The following is a 5,704-nucleotide window of genomic DNA, read 5'->3' as shown; positions in this document are numbered from 1 at the left end:
ATGCTGCTGGCTGTGCGGGAGGGGGGCAGATGGGCTGTGCAGGCTTGTCCTTTGCATGGATGTTCTTGTGTGTGGAAACCCAGCTCGGAGCCATCTCCTGATGTGTAAGAATTTCGCAGACAAACCTTGAGCTAAGCAATGCATTTTTTCCTAAGAAAATGTTTGTCTTAAGCGATGTAAATATCCTATGTATTTCCGCTAGACTCTGGCTTCAGGTCGGTTCCCCCAAAAGGCTCAGAAGCGATTTGAACAAAACAGCATGTTTTCCTCCTAGCTTGTTCTCCTTATCTATGTTAAGGAAATGATATATTTGCCTGCAATACTGCCTTTCTTCAAGATTCATGTCAATCAAGTTTTGGCCCGGGATGACTCACCTGCTGCCAATATTATCTCAATGCATGTCGTGGGGGAGGGGCCTGGTGCCATTCCCTGAAACAGTTCCTTTCTTTCCTTAGCTGACTGCTAGTGCCTGTAGAATATCTGGCTAAAGACCAGCAGGGGGTACTCTTACTACCCCCCCCCACCCCGCCTCGAGTCTAAGTCAGCAGCTTTCTCTATCTCTTTAATACTTTAATAACACTTGATGACACAAAAGCTCTGAGCGATCAAATCATATCAAATCTTCATTTCAGATTGAAGATGCATTCCATGGTATTGCCATCTTAAGTCTTTCCATCGTTATGGAATATCTGTCCATGTATTCAGGATAGTTTTCAGCCAGGGTGTATAATTTCCAGTGTGCCAGTCTTGTCATCCTCGTTACATCCATGGCAAAGTGTTTTATTCATGTTGATATTATTGAAAGGGAATTTTTTAAAATTCCTTTTCAGATTATTATCTGCTAATGTATACAGATAAAACTGTGTAATCATTCATTTTGATCAGTTTGGACAGCTTGATAGTTGTCTTTAATTTCTTTACTTTCTGACACTTTAAGATTATCCTGGGACACATATGTAATGCCTCACCCCTAAATTCAGACATGTGTTCAAAGAACTTCTGTCCTTTTATTTATTTATTTATTTATTCTTTAACATTGAAATCGTTTTGACTATGCTGGGTGTTTGTTGCTAGATGGAAGTAGCTAGGACCTCTGGACTGCAGTCTCTCATCTCTTGCTGACCTCTTGTTGACCTCTGCAGATTCCTGGTAGGTGGGAGCTTGTTAGTTCCTTGTTCCTTATCAGAACCTCCTGTGGTAAGTGTTTTTCTCTTCTCTGTTGCCTGGTAAGGGTGGGTGGTCATGGGCATCCCAAAGTTGGCTAGAAGTCAATTATTTAGGCAAGCTTGTGCACAGATATGGGAGAAGGCAATGGCACCCCACTCCTGGAAAATCCCAAGGACGGAGGAGCCTGGTAGGCTGCAGTCCATGGGGTGGCTAAGAGTCGGACACCACTGAGCAACTTCATTTTCACTTTCATGCATAGGAGGAGGAAATGGCAACCCACTCCAGTGTTCTTGCCTAGAGAACCCCAGAGACTGCGGGGCCTGGTGGGCTGCCATCTATGGCGTGGCACAGGGTCGGCCTCAACTGAACCACTTAGCAGCTGCAGCAGCAGCAGCAGCAGTGCATAGATATCAAAGGGGATGAGAACAGTCAGGTAGGATCACATATGTCATCGTGAAACAATACTTCTCCTCTTAGCCAAAGCTAACGAAAGATTTCTGTTCTAGGTCAACCTAGAAGAGATCACTTAAGAGGTAAAGAAACTTAAACTCCATTAGCAAAGGCAGTTCAACATCTCAAGAAAACTTGTGCTAGGCACAAAACTCTTTTCTGGGGGCCTACTTTCCCTACAACCTCCTTATCCCATTCTGTACCCATTCCTTTGCTTCTCCCGTCCTGAAAATGCCACCTGTAAGACAGAACTACTTCGTTTTCCTTCTTAAAGTGTGATTGCATTCCATACATTCTTGTAATAACAAGTCATACATTTCCCTTCAGCAACCAAGAACTGACTCTTATATTGGCATTTGATAGATTGGTGAGCATACCTATCAGTGATAATAGCGCCCACCCCGCTTCCTGCAAGAACAGAACAAAACAAAACAAAACAAAAAAATTGCTTTCTTACATTTAATATGTTCGGATGGTGCCAGTCACTATTCATGCAGAGTCAAAAATCTCTTTTGTTTCTGTGTAAAAGGGAGGTCCTTTCAAGTCGTGAATGTTTCAGAAGTTTCATTTATTTGGAAGTGACCTAGCTATTCAATACACTGTCGTCACTTAGTTTAGCACCAGGATAGAAACTCAGGTAACCAAAACACCTGGAGGAACGATTGTAAGTTCAGTTCAGTTCAGTTGCTCAGTCGAGTCTGACTCTTTGGGACCCCGTGGCCTGCAGGACGCCAGGCTTCCGTGTCCATCACCAACTCCAGGGGCTTGCTCAAACTCATGTCCATCGAGTCAGTGATGCCATCCAACCATCTTATCCTCTGTCATCCCCTTCTCCTCTGCCTTCAATCAAGACTATGAGAGGCAGATATTTTAGAGTATAATTATTGTTAAGAGTTTATCTAAAAGCTCATATCACATTTACATTTTTTACATTGGTTGTTGCTGTTTCCAGGTACTTTCTTGCTGACAAGCTTGTGACACATATAACAATAGAGCAATTTTTACCTCAAAAGAAACCTAGGCACTATGAACATGGTGTGCTTAATGTTGTTGACTCTTAGACATGTCTATAGTGGAGGAGCAAAACCAAAAATACTAGATATTTAATATTGACTAGTTCCCAGTTCACGGGACTCTGACATTCATTTAGGTCAATGTTTTCTTGTATTTCCAGCAGTTTGATTTGGAAGGGCTGACTTGTCTTGAGACCATTGAAATCAGAACTCAGAACTTGAGCAATATTATCAAAAAACACAAGGCTCACACTGACATATACCTTAATCCAGACAGACAGACAAGACATCTTCCAGTTTTCCGCCTGAGATTTAAAATATTTCTTTGAGCCGTTTTCCTGGGAAGTGGGGGGGGGGGGAGTGGGGGTGGCAGCGAGACAGGCTTGGGTAACAAGCTATTTGTTGGTCATTGCATATGCAAAGAACCAGCTTTCCGGGTTCCAAGGAAAAAAGCTTCCCTGGTACCCAATTTTGTTTGGATCTATAGACTCTCATGGCCCTCCTAGGTCAGGACATCTTTCCTTTCTGTAGTCCTCGTTTGAACCCTAAATCATAGACAGCTTGGATTGTCTCTGTGGGGTGGATGTATTGTCCTCGTGTTTGACCTGGCGGCAGTAGCGAGGTCCGAGAGCCTCTCCTGGAACCGGGCGTGGGGACGGGGCTCACCGGGAGCCCCTGGTGGAAGTGGGCAACGCCCCGGGATCGCGCCAGGGGCGGGGCGATCCCAGGCGGCGCGGGTCCGGGTTCCGGTCGGGAGGGAGTGGGGGGTGGTAACAGTTGTGCTCTCAGGGGTCCCCACTGCAGCTGGAAACGCGCTGGGAGTACGGCAGGGGCGAGGTGAACCCTGGTGGCGCGGGGCGGGGTTCGGCTCCTGGCAGGGGTGGGGGAGGGCTTCCCAGTTGTGCTCTCGGTGGTGGCCACTGAGGCTGGAAACGCGCAGGGAGCACACCGGGGGCGGGGTAAACCTGGGCTGCGCGGGTCGAGATTTAGATGGCTGTGGGTGGGGGTTCGGTCCCAGTTGTGCTCTCCGGGGTCGCCACTGCGGCTAGGAACGCCCATTTCCTACGCTCCTGTGTCCCCAAGGATCCACATCTAGTGGGTGCAGCGGAGGGCTGCGGGCCACAGGTCAGGGAACTGGGACTGCTTGGAACAGGGAACCACGTATTCCGCCCTCTGTTGGCACATTCTCGGAGCTCCCCAACCTGGCGGTTGCAGAAAGGCCTCGCCCTTGGTGTCAAGGCCTTTACCGCTCCACCCCTTTGCTGAACAATCTCAGTCTGCACGGTTTTCCCAAGCAGCCTAGTGTCCCCTGGAAGTCCAAGGGACAGAACCCTGAACTCTGGCCGGCTGGCCCAGCCCTGCTTCTGGCACTTTGTAGGCCAGCGGGCCCTGGAGCACCTGCTAGGATGAGAAAGGGAAGGGTCGCGAATTGCACCCTAGAAAGTTAGTAAGGTGCATGGATTTCAAACCCTGGTGGCCGCCCAGGCAGCAAAGAAGTGGGGAGGGCACCTTGCTGCCCTTTCATGGCAGAATCTGTGGCTGTCCTGATGCGTGGGCCTTTTCATGGGGACCTTGTGCAATAAAAGTTTGGTGTTTTGGTACTGAATAATTAGAAATTGTAAAAAGTTTAAATTATGTGGTGGTGTAATGAAAAAACAAAACAAAACAAAACCAAGCCCCAAGTGTTTGGCACAGGGAGGTTTAAGTATTGAAGGCCTGTTTTCCTTGCACTGTGGCATTCTATCAAGAAGTGTGCAGGATTTTTTTTTTTTTTTAAGAAAAGTGTTCGAAGTGCTTGAAACAGGAAACCCAGAGGTGCCCCTGTATTTTGGGGAAGGCCTTAGGAGGTCACTTGGAAATGCTGCTGGCTGTGGGGAAGGGGGGCAGATGGGCTGTGCAGTCTTGTCCTTTGCAATCATGTTCTTGTGTGTAGAAACCCAGCTCGGAGCCATCTCCTGATGTGTAAGAATTTCGCAGACAAACCTTGAGCTAAGCAATGCATTTGTTCCTGAGGAAATGTTTGTCTTAAGCGATGTAAATATCCTATGTATATCCGCTGGACTCTGGCTTCAGGTCGGTTCCCCCAATAGGCTCAGAAGCGACTTGAACAAAACAGTATGTTTTCCTCGTACCTTGTTCTCCTAATCTATGTTAAGGAAATGATATATTTGCCTGGAATACTGCCTTTCTTCAAGATTCATGTCAATCAGTTTTTGGCCCAGGATGACTCACCTGCTGCCAATGTGACCTCAAGGCATGTCGTGGGGGAGGGGCCTGGTGCCATTCCCTGAGACAGTGCCTTTCTTTCCTTAGCTGACTGCTAGTGCCTGTAGAATATCTGGCTAGAGACCAGCAGGGCGTACACCCCGCCTCAAGTCTAAGTCAGCAGCTTTCTCTATCTCATTTATACTTTAATAACAATTGATGACACAAAAGCTCTGAGCGATCAAATCATATCAAATCTTCATTTCAGATTGAAGATGCATTCCATGGTATTGCCATCTTAAGTCTTTCCATTGTTATGGAATATCTGTCCATGTATTCAGGATAGTTTTCAGCCAGGGTGTATAAATTCCAGTGTGCCAGTCTTGTCATCCTCGTTACATCCATGGCAAAGTGCTGTATTCATGTTGACATTATTGAAAGGGAATTTTTTTTAATTCCTTTTCAGAGTATTATGTGCTAATATATACAGAAAAAACCGTGTAATCTTTCGTTTTTATCAGTTTGGACAGCTTGATAGTTGTCTTTAATTTCTTTCCTTTCTCATACTTTAAGATTTTCCGGGCACCATACATGTACTGCCTCACCCCTAATCTCAGTCATGTGTTCAAAGAACTGTCCTTTATTTGTTTACTTATTTTTTGCAACATTGAATTCGTTTTGAGTATGCTGGGTCTCTGCTGCAAGATGGAAGTTGCTAGGACCTCTGGACTGCAGTCTGCCATCTCTTACTGACCTCTTGTTGACCTCTGCAGAATCCTGGTTGGCGGGAGCTTGTTAGTTCCTTGTTCCTTACCAGGAACTCCTGTGGTAAGTGTTTTTCTCTTCTCTGTTGCCTGGTAAGGGTGGAT

Source organism: Bubalus kerabau, unplaced genomic scaffold (assembly GCF_029407905.1).
Source record: "Bubalus kerabau isolate K-KA32 ecotype Philippines breed swamp buffalo unplaced genomic scaffold, PCC_UOA_SB_1v2 scaffold_54, whole genome shotgun sequence".
NCBI classification, from domain to species: Eukaryota; Metazoa; Chordata; class Mammalia; order Artiodactyla; family Bovidae; genus Bubalus; species Bubalus kerabau.
The sequence above is the reverse complement of the archived record's forward strand: the minus strand, read 5'-3'. Positions refer to the sequence as shown.